The 17,520-nt window shown below is 45.4% G+C and overlaps 1 protein-coding gene across 7 annotated transcripts in view; it reads right to left on the reverse strand.

Moving 5' to 3' along the window:
- The window catches only part of RBM47 (RNA binding motif protein 47), a 217,693-nt gene that overhangs the window by 129,272 nt on the left and 70,901 nt on the right, over positions 1–17,520 (reverse strand). For all 7 annotated transcript variants that reach the window (XM_039468156.2, XM_074396041.1, XM_074396040.1 and 4 more), the window contains one exon: positions 275–359. The gene's annotated coding sequence lies outside the window, so the exon portion shown is untranslated. The remainder of the gene's footprint in view (positions 1–274; positions 360–17,520) is intronic.

Consider the following 17,520-nt stretch of genomic DNA (forward strand, 5'->3'; position numbering starts at 1 on the left):
GTCGGTATTGAAAAAAGGAGTCTCAGTGAAATCACTCAACTAGAGCTCGGTCATTCTTTTTGGCTGTGGGAGTCCTCTGAGGACATTTGTGCTTACAAACATACTAGGCACTCTGGCCTAGTAAATTAAACAAACACAACAATATGTTTGTAAAACGGAAAACAAAGGGGGTGGCAAGGGTCAGCATTTTGATGTCACTATGTGATGTTTGCCCACTTTTCTCCGCCCCTGGGTTATGTGCATTTGCATCATGGCAAAGATGATGCCAACTTACCAAGCCTCCTCAGTGTGCCAAGGATTGCTGATCTCTACTGGGTGACCTGACGCAGGGTCTCCTTCCAAGGCCTCTGTTACCTGAGCTGTGAAATGAAAAAGATAACAATACTGACCCAAGGACCGGTGCTGAGAAGTCCAAAGTTAGTGATCACTAAAGGGAATGCGGGGAGGAGGTGAGAAGAAAGAACGTAGTGTTTTGCTAATATCACAGACCATTGTGTGCGCATGGAACTACAAGGGAAGCTACATAACCAGGCAATATAGGAAATCTCCACCGGCCCATACATACATGGAGAAAATAGGTCACATCCGTTTGCCAACTCTGCAAAACTATTCTGTTTCATATTAATTAAAGGACATTCCAGGAAAGAAAATCTCACTATGACAAAGAGAGAAAGGAGAGTCTTATACCTGTAATCTCAGCACTTTGGCAGGCCGAGGTGGGAGCATCACTTAAGCCCAGGAGTTTGAGACCAGCCTGGGCAATATAGTGAGATCCAATCCCTACAAAAAAAAATTTAAAATTAGCCGGATGCCTATGGTCCCAGCTAGCTGGGGGGACTGAGGTGAGAGGATCACTTGAGCCAGAGATCTGAGGCTGCAGTGGGCTATGATCATTCCACTGCACTCCAGCCTGGGAAACAGAGCAAGAGCCTGTCTTTAAAACAGAGAAAGAGGCCGGGCACGGTGGCTCGAGCCTGTAATCCCAGCACTTTGGGAGGCCGAGGCGGGTGGATCACGAAGTCGAGAGATCGAGACCATCCTGGTCAACATGGTGAAACCCCGTCTCTACTAAAAATAAAAAAAACTAGCTGGGCCTGGTGGCGCATGCCTGTAATCCCCGCTACTTAGGAGACTGAGGCAGGAGAATTGCTTAAGCCCAGGAGGCGGAGGTTGCGGTGAGCCGAGATCGCGCCATTGCACTCCAGCCTGGGTAACAAGAGCGAAACTCCGTCTCAAAAACAAAACAAAACAAAACAAAACAAAACAAAAAAACAGAGAAAGAGAGACTGGGCACAACGGCTCACGCCTGTAATCCCAGCACTTTGGGAGGCTAAAGCCGGTGGATCACCTGAGGTCAGGAGTTCAAGAGCAGCCTGGCCAATGTGGTGAAACCCTATCTCTACTAAAAATTAAAAAAAAAAAAATTAGCCGGGCGTGGTGGCGGGCACCTGCAATCCCAGCTACTTGGGAGGCTGAGGCAGGAGAACCACTTGAACTTGGGAGGCAGAGGTTGCAGTGAACCAAGATCACGCCATTGCACTCCAGCCTGGGCAAAAACTCTGTCTCAAAAAAAAAAAAAAAAAAAAAAAAAAGAGAGAGAGAGAAAGAGAAGAGGAAATATAAACAGTGGACCAACAGGGAAGAGCAGCTCACAGGTTTGACCTGGTGCTTGACACTCTACTCTACTGCTTGCTAGCTGGTTTATCTGGGGTATTTTACTCAACCCCTCTGAACCTCTGAGTTTTTCTCATCTACTATGGGCCTAATAGTACCCATTTGCTGGAGACACTGTGATGACAAATATGAAGCCCTGCAGGCCTGGCACACAGAGAAAATATTCAATGAAGAGCAGCTATGATTATTACGCTCATTTAAAATTCTCTCTGCAGAAGCACATTAATTTGTGGTCTTTTGGGGTTACTTGCCAAACACTCAAAATCATTTAAGTCACTGTGAGTTGTGTGGGTTTTAAATGTTCACCTTAGGAAGTCCTCTACAGCCAGCTAACGATTCAGTTTCATATTTTTAAGCAAATACTTTTTGTTTTGTTTTGTTTTTTGAGATGAGTCTCACTCTGTCGCCCAGGCTGGAGTGCAGTGGCATTACCTTGGCTCACTGCAACCTCTGCCTCCCGGGTTCAAGTGATTCTCCTGCCTCAGTCTCCTGAGTAGCTGGGACTACAGGCGTGCACCACCACGCCCGGCTAATTTTTGTATTTTCAGTAGACACAGGGTTTCACCATGTTGGTCAGGCTGGTCTTGAACTCCTGACCTCGTAATCCACCTGCCTCGGTCTCCCAAAGTGCTGGGATTACAGGCGTGAGCCACCGTGCCCAGCAAGTAAATACTTCTGATTAGCTAGGTTCCGTATGGAAGATTTTATTATACTACCGTTCCACCAAGAATAAATAAAGCTGTGACAAGTGTCTCATTCCTGCCATCCCCTCCAAGAAAGACTACAACATACCTCTTGGATAAGAAAATACTGGGTTGTGCTAACTCCTGAGGTCCAGGTCAGTAATCATTTGTTACAAAGTTCTTCCCAATGCAATGGCCAAATTAACTAAGGTTGAGCTTCTGATTAACACACAGTGCTGGAAGGAACTTTGACCCACAGAAACCTGGCATTTGACTTGCTTCTCTGAGTCCAACCTGTGTCACGAGTACCCATTTCAAGGGTAATAAAGGACCTGGCTGTTTGCTTACAGCAAATGGAAGTGGCGCCATGTCATTATACAGCTTTTACCTAGCCCTTGGCAAAGAAAGTTTGCAGCCCACACATCAGTTTTCGGAGTCACAGAATGAAAGGGTATGGATTTCCAAACCGAAAAGCACCTAAGTCCTACCTGGCATTCGGACTAAATGTTACTTGCTTAAGAAACATCGATACCGTGCCAAGATCAAAGTGGCCAGGGTGGAGATCAGGTGTTTGAGCAGGTGCACATTATAACCATCCAGATTCTGCCTCAGTGAACAAACTGCTTTCTCTGCTAGCTCCTGGGTTCCCTTTTAGTGACATGTTATAAAACAGGAATCAGATGCAGGGAATAGACCACAGTACTTGAGAGTTCATGTCTCTTCCTGTTCTAGGATACACAGTGCTCCTCCCCACCCTGCCAAATCCATAAACTAGAGTTCTAACCCCTACTAACTCACAGTGTGACTATATTTGGAGATAGGGTCTTTAAATGGGTAATTAATTGAAATCGTGGGGATGGGCCCTACTGCAATATACCAGTGTCTTTATAAAAAGAGGAAATTTGCCTGTAATCCCAGCACTCTGGGAGGCCGAGGCAAGTGGATCACTTGAGTTCAGGAGTTTAAGACCAGCCTGGCCAACATGGTGAAACCTCGTCTCTACTAAAAATACAAAAATTACCCAGGTGTGGTGGTGCACGTCTGTAGTCCCAGCTACTTGGGAGACTGAGGCAGGAGAATCGCTTGAACCTGGGAGGCAGAGGTTGCAGTGAGCCGAGATCGTGCCACTGCACTCCAGCCTGGGCAACAAGAGCGAAACTCCTTCTCAAAAAAAAAAAAAAAAGAAGAAGAAGAGGAAATTCAGACACAGACAACACAGACCAAGGGATTACTGTGTGAGGGCACAGTGAGAGGGTGGCCATCTGCAAGCGAGGCAGAAAAGTCTTGAGGTAAACCAACCCTGCAGTCACCTTCATCTTGGCCTTCCAGCCTCTACAGCCATGAGAAAATAAATGTCTGCTATTGAAGCCACCTGGCCCGTGGTATTTTGTTATGGCAGCCCAAACAAAGAAATATGCTGCCCCTCCCACCCCCACATCCCCCAACCTCATCTCCCAGGATCAGCTAAGTTGCAGATGATTAAGGAGTTCAAGGGCATGATAATCAGAGTGGGTTGACTGTGCAATTAATCAGTGGTAAACGGGAAAGCACATGCTTTATCCACAAGTATCAGATTCGAAAACCTCAAAATGCTATGAGACCATACAAAAGGCCATGGCTTGATGATGCCCTTCAGGTTGCAATCCCTGGGCTAAACCGTTACATTATGATATTTAAAAACATTCTATATATATATATATATATATATATATATATATATGTATATATTTTGTTTGTTTGTTTGTTTGAGACGGAGTTTCTCTCTTGTTACCCAGGCTGGAGTGCAATGGCGCGATCTCGGCTCACCGCAACCTCCGCCTCCTGGGTTCAGGCAATTCTCCTGCCTCAGCCTCCTGAGTAGCTGGGATTACAGGCACGCGCCACCATGCCCAGCTACTTTTTTGTATTTTTAGTAGAGACGGGGTTTCACCATGTTGACCAGGATGGTTTTGATCTCTTGACCTCGTGATCCACCCGCCTCGGCCTCCCAAAGTGCTGGGATTACAGGCTTGAGCCACCGCGCCCGGCCCAACATTCACTATTTTTAGCAGAGATGGTGTTTCACCATGTTGGTCAGGCTGGTCCTAACCTTGTGATCCACTCGCCATAGCCGGGTGTGGTGGCACGTGCCTGTAACCCCAGCTACTCAGGAGGCTGAGGAAAGAGAATCACTTGAACCAAGCAAGTAGAGGTTGCAGTGAGCTGAGATCATGCCATTGCACTGCAGCCTGGGTGACAGAGAGAGACTCCATCTCAAAAAAACAACAACAGCCAGGTGCGGTGGCTCACACCTGTAATCCCAGCACTTTGGGAGGCCGAGGCAGGTGGATCACGAGGTCAAGAGATCGAGGCCATCCTGGTCAACATGGTGAAACCCCATCTCTACTAAAAATACAAAACATTAGCTGGGCATGGTGGCGCGTGCCTGTAATCCCAGCTACTCAGGAGGCTGAGGCAGGAGAATTGCCTGAACTCAGGAGGAGGAGGTTGCGGTGAGCCGAGATTGTGCCATTGCACTCCAGCCTGGGTAACAAGAGCGAAACTCTGTGTAAAAAAAAATAAAATAAAATAAAAAATAATAACAAAAAAACAAAAAAACCCATCCACTATTAACACTTACAACAAATATGAAATGAATATCTCCTACAGGCCAGGCCCTATGCCAGGTGATGGCAAGAGCAGTGGTGAATATGAGTATGTTCTATGCCTTTGTGGTATTACAGTCTGGATAGTGAGTCCAGGTGCTGAGCTAGGCTAGAAATATCAAGTTGAGAAGACAAAGTCACTGGCCTCCAGGAGGGTACAGATAAGTGAAGCACAGAGTTGGGACGAGACCATTATAAAACAACGTGACACCAGCTTTAATCCACAAGGGGCCCTGGAAGCTGGGAAGAAGACCCCACGTCTGTGTGGGCTAATCAGGGAAGATGTGAGCCATGTTCCGAAGGATGAGTAACAGTGTAGCCAGCTGATACGTCTGAAAGACAAGAGGGCGCTTTCCAGACAGAACAGTCAGTTCCCGGTGCAGGGACATGAAAGCGTACAGGATCTCTGGAGAATGACAACGAGCTGAGCACAGCCAGGCTGAAGGTGGGCAGGGGAGAGCAACAGGCCATGCTGCTGGCAAGGAGCAAATGGAGGCAAGGAGCCAGGAGCCCCCATTTGATTGCCGAGGGAGCCATTGGAGAATTTTAATCAGGAAGGTGACATCACCAGAACTGCATGTTAGAAGGATCACTCTGACCATAATGAAGAGGAGAGCTAAAGGCAGGGCAACCTGTCAGGAGACAAAGACGGCAGAAAATGGAAACAGACATAAGGATGCTTAGGGGTCAAGGTCAGTCTCATGGCATTCAGCCGCAGCCACGGTGACACTGCCCAAGGGCATTATGTCAGGAAAGAGAAGCCCTAGCTTCTCAATCTAAGTACATATTACTTTTATTTTTTGAGATAGTTTTGCTCTTGTCACCCAGGGTGGAGCACAGTGGCACTATCTCAACTCACTGCAACCTCTGCCTCCTGGGTTCAAATGAGTCTCCTGCCTTAGCCTCCCAAGTAGCTGGGATTACAGGCATTCACCACCACACCAGGCTCATTTTTGTATTTTTAGTAGAGACGGTGTTTCACCATGTTGGCCAGGCTGGTCTTGAACTCCTGACCTCAAGTGATGTGCCCACCTCAGCCTCCCAAAATGCTGGGATTACAGGTGTGAGCCACCGTGCCTGGCCTAGGTACACATCCTGATAAATGAGAAAATGAGTTTGTTAAATAAGTTCACTTATCTTCATTTCATATCAGGAAACCAACCTCACTCATTCTTTTTTATCAATCAAAAGCCACATGTGACTGTACTTCAGTTCCTTTTTTTTGTCTTTTTGAGACAGAATCTCACTCTGTCACCCAGGCTGGAGTACAGTGGCACCATCTCGTCTCATTGCAACCTCCGCCTCCCAGGTTCAAGTGATTCTTGTGCCTTGACCTCCTGAGTAGTTGAGATTACAGGCGCACACCACCATGCCCGGCTAATTTTTTAATTTTATTTAACAAAACAAAACCTTCCTTATGCAAGAAGGGTGTCGCCATGTTGGCCAGGCTGGAACTCCTGACCTCAAGCCTCCCCACCAGCCTCAGCCTCCCAAAGTGCTGGGATTACAGGTGTGAGCCACTGCACCTGGCCAGTACCTCAGTTTCCCTCCCATTTTCCTCAGTCTGTAAATAAGGATAATAACAGCACTTCCCTCATAGGGAGGATTTCTTAAGTCTTTTTTTTTTTTTTTTTTGAGACGGAGTTTCGCTCTTGTTACCCAGGCTGGAGTGCAATGGCGCGATCTCGGCTCACTGCAACCTCCGCCTCCTGGGTTCAGGCAATTCTCCTGCCTCAGCCTCCTGAGTAGCTGGGATTACAGGCACGTGCCACCATGCCCAGCTAATTTTTTGTATTTTTAGTAGAGACGGGGTTTCACCATGTTGACCAGGATGGTCTCGATCTCTCGACCTCGTGATCCACCCGCCTCGGCCTCCCAAAGTGCTGGGATTACAGGCTTGAGCCACCGTGCCCGGCCTTTAAGTCTTAAGTTAAATAATAAAAGTACTTAAGTGCAATAAAAGTTTTTTGGGGATTTTTTGCTTTATGTTTTTTGAGATGGAGTCTCCCTTTGTGGCCCAAGCTAGAATGCAGTGGCAGGATCTTGACTCACTAAAACCTCCGCCTCCCAGGTTCAAGCAATTCTCCTGCCTCAGCCTCCCAAGTAGCTGGGATTACAGGCGTGTGCCACCACGCCCAGCTAACTTTAATAAAAATTATTTTTAATAAAGATGGGTTTTCACCATGTTGGCCAGGCTGGTTTCAGGTGATCTGCCCACCTTGGCCTCCCAAAGTGCTGGGATTACAGGCGTGAGCCACTGTGCCCAGAAACAAATGATAAATAAAGCAGAATTAAAAATTAAAAAACAGATGGGAAATTAATGATTGTGCCAGAGGATAACCACCACCACAGCCACAATGGGTCAAAACCAACAGAATTGTCTTAGAAGGAAGCTGGGTTTGATTTCCTTGCATCTCTCCAGAATTCTCACATGGCTTCCCACACAGGGCTGTAAACCATGTGCATGATCATTACTTGGAAGTTATAAACTGCTTTGTCTCAGGTAAAATGTCTTCAAGGATTAAAGATTCAAGGGGGTGTGGGGCTGGCAAGGGGAGACTGACTGCAGAGGGGCACGAGAAAACTTTCCAGAGACGGAAGTTTCTACGTCTTGATTGGGGTAGTGGTTTCACAGCTGGATACATTTGTTAAAAGTCACCACTGAAAATGTGTGAAGTTTATCATATGCAATTTTTTCTTTCTTTTTTTTTTTTGATACCAAGTCTTGTTCTGTCGCCCAGGCTGAAGTGTAGTGGCACGATCTCAGCTCACTGAAACATCCTCCTCCCAGATTCAAATGATTCACCTGCCTCAGCCTCTCGAGTAGCTGAGACTACAGGTGCATGCCACCATGGCCAGCTAATTTTCGTATTTTTAGTAGAGATGGTTTCAACATGTTGGCCAGGCTGGTTTTGAACTACTGACCTCAAGCAATCTGCCCACCTGGGCCTCCCAAAGTGCTAGGATTACAGGGATTACAGGCGTGAGCCACTGTGCCTGGCCCGATCATATATATATATATATATATATATATATATATATATATATACATATTTATATATATATATATATATATATATATATATTTTTTTTAATGGAGTTTCAATCTTGTTACCCAGGCTGGAGTGCAATGGTACGATCTCGGCTCACTGTAACCTCCACCTCCTGGGTGATTCTCCTGCCTCAGCCGCCAGAGTAGCTGGGATTACAGGCACGTGCCACCATGCCCGGCTAATTTTTGGCAGTAAATTATACTTTAATAAAGATTGAAGGGACAGAAGAAGGAGGAATAAGGGATTCAAAGGGAAAATGGGTTTTTGTATTCCAGAGAAGGGAAAAATAGATGTGCATGAAGAAACTCATCTTAAAACTTTTAATTTCCAGCCAGGTGCAGTGGCTCATGCCTGTAATCTCAACAATCTGGGGGAGCTGAGGTGAGAGGATCACAAGTTTAGGAGTTCAAGACCAGCCTGGCCAACATGGTGAAACCCTGTCTCTGCTAAAAATACAAAAATTAGCAGGGCATGGTGCCATACGCCTATAATCCCAGCTACTCTGGAGGCTGAGGCAGGAGAATTGTTTGAACCTGGGAGGTGGAGGTTGCAGTGAGCCAAGACTATGCCATTGCACTCCAGCGTGGGCCACAGAGTGAGATGCCACCCAGAAAAAAACAAAAAAAAAAAACAAAAAAACTTAATTTCCAAAATCATTCTTTCTTTGAATAGATCAAACTGTCAAAGAATGCAAAAAACAAAACAAAACAAAACAAAACCTTCCTTATGCAAGAAACATTTTGTTTCTTTTTTTTTTTTCTACCTACAGTTTCATGCTGGAACAAGAAACATTTTGAAAAATTCAGACATCTTCCCCCACATTATCCTATAGCTAAAGAACAGTACTTTTTTACTCCTAGGTTCACTGGACAAGCTGCCCTCTAGTGGTTCTGATATATTTCCTGAGCACAACGTGGGCTGTTAAGAGGCTGTGTAGGTCGCAAGCCCAGCCTACCCACAAATATTTGTCAGGGTAACTGAGAGTGAGTGTTCCGACCTGCTTCTACACGAAAGGTATAAGCACCACTATGGGCTTGGTTCACAGTTTCGAAAGAACCGAGAAAATATGGTTGCCACAAAATACACATGGTTTGAAGCTGACAAATTCAAAAGACAATTTAATCTCTATTTACATTGCTGCTTAATTTTAACGTACTTTAGTACATACTTTCACTTTTGCAACGTGGAATCAGCATATCAGAAGCGAGCACGTCTCGAACAAGATCAGGACTGCAAGCTCCCATTCTACCATCTGTGAATACGTTCAATATTCCCAAGATAACATTGTGCAAAGAAAACAACAAAATCAAGCAAACGAATAGTACCTAATAAAAACAACCCTGCATTTTCTTAATATTGGCAAGCAGAACCCAGGTCTCTAATAAAATATCAAGTATTTTTTAAAAAGAAAGGAAAGGAGGGAAGAAGGAATTAGACAAAGAAGAGGGAAGAAGGGAGAGGCAAAGAGCACACTTTTCTTTTTTCCTTTTTTTTTTTTTGAGACAGAGTCTTGCTCTGTCACCCAGGCTGGAGTGCACTGGTGTAATCTCGGCTCACTGCAGCCGCCATCTCCTGGGTTCAGGCGATTCTCTTGCCTCAGCCTCCCAAGTAGTTGGGATTAAAGGAGCGTGCCATCACATCCAGCTAATTTTTGTACTTTTAGTAGAGTCAGGGTTTCACCATGTTGGCCAGGCTAGTCTCAAACTCCTGACCTCAAGTGATTTACCTGCCTTCATCTCCCAAAGTGCTGGGATTACAGGTGTGAGCCACTGCACCCAGCCCAAATAGTGTACTTTTCAAAAGTTGCACTAAAAGAAGTTAAAAGATGACACAGGCATGGACTCAAAAACTGGAAACGTTGATCTTCTAAAGAGCAATCCATCTATTTTTTTAAAATTTTTTTATTTTTTTTATTTTTAAAGACAGGGTTTCATCATGTTGTCCAGGCTGGTCAAACTCCTGACCTCAGGTGATCCGCCCACCTCGGCCTCCCAAAGTGCTGAGAGTACAAGCGTGAGCCACCATGCCCGGAATTTTTTTTTTTAAGATGGAGTTTCGCTCTTGTTGCCCAGGTTAGAGTGCAATGGCACGATCTTGGCTCACCGCAATTTCTGCCTCCCAGATTCAAACAGTCTCCTGCCTCAGCCTCCTGAGTAGTTGGGATTACAGGCATGCACCACCACGCCCAGCTAATTTTGTACTTTTAGTAGAGATGAGTTTCTCAATGTTGGTCAGGCTGGTCTCAAAACTCCTGACCTCATGATCCTCAGCCTCAGCCTCCCAAAGTGCTGGGATTACAGGCATGAGCCACCATGCCCAGCAAGAGCAATCCAGGTTTATACAAGACCTTTTTAAAAAGAAACATATAGAGACCCTAAGACTTTTTTAAAGGTAAGGATATAGGGGCTAGGCACAGTGGTTTACACCTGTAATCCCAGCACTTTGGGAGGCCAAAGTGGGTGGATCACAAGGTCAGGAGATGGAGATCATCCTGGCTAACAAGATGAAACCCCATCTCTATTAAAAATACAAAAAATTAGCTGGGCATGGTGGCACATGCCTGTAGTCCCAGCTACTTGGAAGGCTGAGGCAGGAGAATTGCTTGAACCTGGGAGGTGGAGGTTGCAATGAGCCGAGATTGCACCACTGCACTCCAACCTGGGCGCAGAGCGAGACTTTGTCTCAAACAGAAAAAAAAAAAAAAAGACGAAAATAGGTTCTGTATTTCAACTGCTGAGGTGTTAAAAATTCATGTAGCCCAGATCCTGCAGTATCAGGCGGACTAAATTAACTTGAACTAGAGGTAGACTCATTTCTGTACATGGTCGCCAAGTCCCTATTCTGGTAGATCAATCTTCCTTTTTAAACATGGTCATTCACTTCCCTTCTCAAAACCCTTCGACAACGTCACCTCACACTCGGAATAAAATCTGAAGTCCTTCCCGAGGTTCCCTCTAGGAGCCTGCGTGATGTGGCTTGGCTGTGCTCCACATCCTGTTGTTCATTCTCCAACAACTTCACAGCGCTGGCGATACCACTGGCCTTCTGGCTGTTCCTTCAACAAACCAGCTCGTTGTCTCCTCCTGCCTTAGCACTCACTGTCACTCCCAACTGGAGTTTTCCTTTCCCAGGCTTTACCCCACCCCTAATCCTAGCTCTCCCCCTGACTGAATTCAGGTCTTTGCTCAAAAGCTTCCTCCTCCAAGAAGTCTTCTCTGATCACTTTTTGTTTTTGTTTTTGTTTTTTTGAGACGGAGTTTTGCTCTTGTTACCCAGGCTGGAGTGCAATGGCATGATCTCGGCTCACCGCAACCTCCGCCTCCTGGGTTCAAGTGATTCTCCTGCCTCAGCCTTCCCAGTAGCTGGGATTATAGACATGCGCCACCACACCTGGCCTCTGATCACTTTTTTTTTTTTTAAATAAGGAACGCTATGTGAATTGGTTATTCTTTTTTTTTTTTTTTGAGACGGAGTTTCGCCCTTGTTAACCAGGCTGGAGTGCAATGGCGCGATCTCGGCTCACCACAACCTCCGCCTCCTGGGGTCAGGCAATTCTCCTGCCTCAGCCTCCTGAGTAGCTGGGATTACAGGCACGTGCCCCCATGCCCAGCTAATTTTTTGCACTTTTAGTAGAGACGGGGTTTCACCATGTTGACCAGGATGGTCTCGATCTCTCGACCTCGTGATCCACCCGCCTCGGCCTCCCAAAGTGCTGGGATTACAGGCTTGAGCCACCGCGCCCGGCGGTTATTCTTTTAAAAGAGTTCTCCAATCACTGACCCTATACTTTCTTCCTCTTCACTTTCTTTATCTTCTTTGCACATCTTATTATCTGAAATTGCATTAAGTATTTTTTTTTTTTCTTTTGAGACAGAGTCTTTGTTGCCCAGGCTGGAGTGCCACAGCATGATCTCGGCTCACTGCAATCTCAGCCTCCTGGGTTCAAGTTATTCCCCTGCCTCAGCCTCCCAAGTAGCTGGGATTACATGCATGTGCCACTACGCCTGGCTATTGTTTTGTATTTTTAGTAGAGACGGGGTTTCACCATTTTAGCCAGCATGGTCTTCAACTCCTGACTTCAGGTGATCTGCCCTCCTGGACCTCCCAAAATGCTACAATTACAGGTGTGAGCCACCTATATTCATTTTTATCACTTTTTAGCACCTCTCTGCCCCGCTAAAATCTAAGCTCCGTAAGGGACGTTCTCTTCTTCCCCAAGGCACTCCCCGCTCCTAACGCAGGGTTTAACACTAGTCAATAGTCAATATTTGAGAAATAAAATATCCCCTGCTTGGAGAGATAATCAGCCCTCCATCAAACCTGTTCCAACATTACTACTACGAAAGCTAAGGAGCCCATGTCCTTTACTCGAATTCAGAGCACGAACAGTGGTTGGCCAGCAACCTCTGCTAAGAAGTTCTTTGAGATCGGAGACATCTGCAGGTAAAATGGGGCCTTTGTTGTAACGTGAGCCAGCCAGCCCTTTTGTCCTGAAACTGAGTACGCAGGTGCAGAGAGGTTACCTGGTTTCTCCAAGCTCACATAGAAATGGTGAACATCGACAGACGCAGGACCACTTAAAGAATGCACAGTCCCTTATTCATCTCTGCAAGCCCAAGACCCAGCATGGTGCCTGGTGCAAAGAGTACACTCAGCAGAATTGCGCCCAGGGAACGAACACCCTCTAAGGGCTCATTCAACTGAACTGTACTTCCTCTCATTACTGTCCCAACGATCACTTCCTATCCGAGAACCATTTCCAGTCATTTGAGTCATGTGTCATTACTTCCTGTCCTCTGTCCCTTTAAAGTGCAGTTTCACAACATATCAGGCATGACAGTAACATCTGGAGGCTGCTTGGCTTCTAGCATTAGACAAAGAGCCCAGCATGGACAATACCTAGGGAAAAAGTGAGGTATGCAAAGCAAACTTCAAATAAAGACAAAAGTGGGTGGGCTGGCCATGGTGTCACGAATGAAGCCTCCACTGGCTTCATTAACAAATAGGTCTGCTTTATGAAAGCTCACACGTGCATAGTGCCTTCTGCTCTCAGTACTTTATATATGTGATCTCATCAAATTCTTTCCAAGAAGTACACCTCACCTGTAAGAGACACCACAACTCTGAAAAACGAAGTAAGTTTTAGAAATAACTCAGCATTTGCCGGGCGCGGTGGCTCAAGCCTGTAATCCCAGCACTTTGGGAGGCCGAGGCGGGTGGATCACAAGGTCAGGAGATCGAGACCATCCTCGTCAACATGGTGAAACCCCGTCTCTACTAAAAATACAAAAAATTAGCTGGGCATGGTGGCGCGTACCTGTAATCCCAGCTACTCAGGAGGCTGAGGCAGGAGAATTGCCTGAACCCAGGAGGCGGAGGTTGCGGTGAGCCGAGATCGCGCCATTGCACTCCAGCCTGGGTAACAAGAGCGAAACTCCGTCTCAAAAAAAAAAAAAAAAAAAAAAAAAAAAAAAAAAAAAGAAATAACTCAGCATTCTTTCTGATCGCTTTAGAGGAAGAAAAAAAGTTTTAAAGAAATAATTTAGCAGCAAAATGTGACTCTCTAGTTCCTTCTTTCCTTCCTCCCTCCGTTCCTCCCTTCCTTCTCTTTTCCTCTACTTTCTTTCTTTCCTTCCCTCCCTCCCTTTCTTCCTTTTTTTTTTTCTTTTTTGACAGAAGCTTTCTCTATCACCCAGGCTTAAATGCAGGGGTGTGATCTTGGATCAATGCAACCTCCACCTCCCCAGGTTCAAATGATTCTCCTGCCTCCGCTTCCTGAGTAGCTGAGACCACACGTATGCACCACTACACTCAGATGATTTTTATTTTGTTTTGTTTTGTTTTTTGAGACGGAGTTTCCTTCTTGTTGCCTAGGCTGGAGTGCAGTGGCACAATCTCGGCTCACTGTAACCTCCACCTCCCAGGTTCAAGCGACTCTCCTGCCTCAGCTTCCTGAGTAGCTGGGATTACAGGCACCCACCACCATGCCCAGCTAATTTCTGTATTTTTAGTAGAAAAGGGTTTCACCATGTTGGCCAGACTGGTCTCGAACTCCTGACCTCAGGTGATCTGCCCACCTTGGCCTCCCGAAGTGCTGGAATTACAGGCATAAGCCACTGCGCCGGGCCGAGGATGGTACTCTTATCTATTTGCTCATCTCTGCGTCTCCAGCATGTAGCGTAGCACCTGCCACATCCTAGTAGCTCCTTAAATATTTGTTGAGTGAATGAATGCATGAGTCTGGAATTTCACAATAAAAAAACAGAGGTTTCTCAGCAGACAAACACAAGGCCTTCTCCCACCTCTGAGTTGTGAAATTGTTATTCCCTGGGCAATCCTATTTGGTAATTCATCATATGCTGCTCAGTGACCTGTTATCTTTATAGTTTTGGATTGTTGCTTGATTTTATTATTCCTTTTTCATGTTTACCCTGGTTAGATCTTGTCTTCCCAACCAGATTATAAGCACATCTCAGTGTAAATTACACCATCCTGAATTCCTCAAAGCTCCCATAGTGAAGTTTTGCACCTATCCTTTTTACACTGTTGCTTCATTTCATGCTCAAAAAAGATATCATTATTATTATTCGCGATTTTTGCAGACGGAGAAAACAGGCTCAGAGAAAGCAGTGACTCACAGTTTGTATGAGTTGATATTTGAGATTTGGGATTTCTCCCCTTAAAATACAGGTATCTCATTAACACAGCCTCAGAAATCATTTTTCCTCCCTGTGAACTTTTGGTCTGCCATTTGCTTTAACTTACACTATATCGAATTCTATGATTTTTAACATTTAGACATTCATTAATTCAATCATTTATTGAATGAGTAAATGTCTAAAAAATATGTACTGATGCTGGGCACAGTGGCTCACGCCTATAATCCCAGCACTTTGGGAGGCCAAGGCGGGTGAGTCACCTGAGGTCAGGAGTTCGAGACTAGCCTGGCCAACATGGTAAAACCTCATCTCTACTAAAAATACAAAAATTACCCAGGTGTGGTGGTGTGTACCTGTAATCCCAGGTACTTGGGAGGCTGAGGTAGGAGAAATTGCTTGAACCAGGGGGCGGAGGTGGAAGTGAGCCAAGGTCGCACCACTACTCTCCAGCCTGGATGAGAGAGTGAGATTCCATCTCAAAAAAGAAAGTCCCCCTCCTCTGTTCCAAGCACGGTGCTGGTGACCGTGGTGAATAGGGCAGATCTAGCCTTTATTCTATCCCAATGACAAGGTATACTACACTACCATGACATAGATACCATTTTCCCCTCAGTAATGGTTATTTCTTTAGAGGCTACTTTACCCAGATAAAATATAAGCTAGTTTGGATTCTATTGGAAAGCTGCCTTTGCCTCTATGTCTGGCACATGGAAGGAAAGAGCCTAATAAATATTTTTCAAGTGAATCTAACATGAAATCAGACTGTGTTTCTCAAGCAATTACAGGTGACAACACAGAATATCATGTGGCTAGCCCATAATGTCAGTGTTATTTATAACCAATCAAATGACATGGGTATGCAACCATCATTTCAGAAACTGCATTTTCTCCCTCAAACCCCAAAGTGCAAGATAATGTTGAATGAGAAAGCCTGAAGCAAACATTAGGGACCTTATCGAAATTTTTTTTAAAATAAGATTGTTAAGAAAAACTGAGGGGTTGTTTAAATATAAAAGACAGATTCTATCTTTGTTGCTGTGGGTGACCAACACCAGGACAGAGAAAATCTTGATTCAGCAAAGATTTTTGAGTTTCATGAAATATCCCCTCCACCACCCTCTAAAGTCCCACCCAGATTGGGAAGGCTCTCAGTGGTGCAAAAATAGGATTATTGTTGTTTTTGCGAAGTCAGGCCCTTTATTATAGGGTAGAAAGAACACTTGTTCCTGATTTCTCAACTTCTGATTCCTGTTGGCAGCACAAAATATGCCCCAGCCTTGACTCTCAAGCATAACAAACCGCAAACGAAATAGATAAGTCAGTGTTCCTCCAAATCTATACATTTCAAGCAGTTTCTAGTGTTTCCCTTTTTTAAAAATTTTGGTTGAATTACCTGCAGTAGGTACAAAGCTGTCATACAGATTAGCAAGTAGGTCTAAGAATCAATCACCCATAACCATGCACTCACTTTCTTGACATTACTCTCTCATTTTTCCATCCTGACCCTTGCAGAGGCACCACAGTTAAACACCAGACTGGTCAGCATTACACTGTTGTCAAAACACAGCCAAGCTGAATTTCGACACACAGAGGTCTGACAGTTGTCAGGAATTTCCAAACATGGCCAGGGTCACTGACAGTTTAAGGTTTCACCAGTATCACCTGCAAAATCTAACTCCACTCCATGAGAAGGGCAGAAAACCCCGAAAATGCTTTCCGTGCTGCCTAAGGTCTGATTTTAAAACACAAGAGCAGGGAAATGCAGACTTTTGGTTGTCTCCACTTTGCAAAGGCGCAGGTGTTTCAGGAATGCACGTGTGCATGGCCCAGCACTTTCTTACCACTCTCTCATGATCAATAGAGTTCAAAGCATCCTTGCCAGGTACAGTTTTTAAAAAATCTAACCAGAGCTCACAATACAACTGATTCCTTGGATTGAATGAAGACACCCCAGCTCTCTCTGCTCCTGGCAGTGCTGGCCTTTTGTCACTTACCAGCCCAGGGGGAGCCAGGAGGTGACCTCCCCTGGCCCTCTCCTGCCTAGTCATGCATCCGAAGTTTTCACCTATTTTGTATGTTGCAGCCATCTATGTCCTCTTTGACTGTTGACCACCATTACAACTAAAATGTTGCTGCTATTCCCTTTTCTCTCATTACTTCCCACATTCTTAGCTTTGCCTACATATCAGGAACTGCATTAAAGGAGAGCACGTGCCTGGTTTTATTCCTCCCAATACTCAAGCATGGTAAGGAACTGTTAAACCCACTTTCAGTAAAGGAAACTGAGGCCCTGAGAGATTATCTTATTAAAAAGTGTTCAAGAGGCAGGCTGGGACTTAAATCTTGGCTTTTCTGGGGCAATTCTTCCACTGTCTTTTTTTTTTTTTTTTTTTTTTTGAGACAGAGTTTCGCTCTTGTTACCCAGGTGGCTGGAGTGCAATGGCGTGATCTCGGCTCACTGCAACCTCCGCCTCCTGGGTTCAGGCAATTCTCCTGCCTCAGTCTCCTGAATAGCTCGGATTACAGGCACATGCCACCATGCCCAGCTACTTTTTTTTTTTGTATTTTTAGTAGAGACAGGGTTTCACCATATTGACCAGGATGGTCTCGATCTATTGACCTCGTGATCCACCCGCCTCGGCCTCCCAAAGTGCTGGGATTACAGGCTTGAGCCACCGCACCTGGCTCCACTGTCTTTTTTTTTTGAGATGAAGTTTCACTCTTGTTGCCCATGCTGGAGTGCAATGCTGCAATCCTGGCTCACTGCAACCTCCACCTCCTGGGTTCAAGCGATTCTCCCACCTCA

This window comes from Saimiri boliviensis, chromosome 3 (genome assembly GCF_048565385.1).
Source record: "Saimiri boliviensis isolate mSaiBol1 chromosome 3, mSaiBol1.pri, whole genome shotgun sequence".
Taxonomy (NCBI): Eukaryota; Metazoa; Chordata; class Mammalia; order Primates; family Cebidae; genus Saimiri; species Saimiri boliviensis.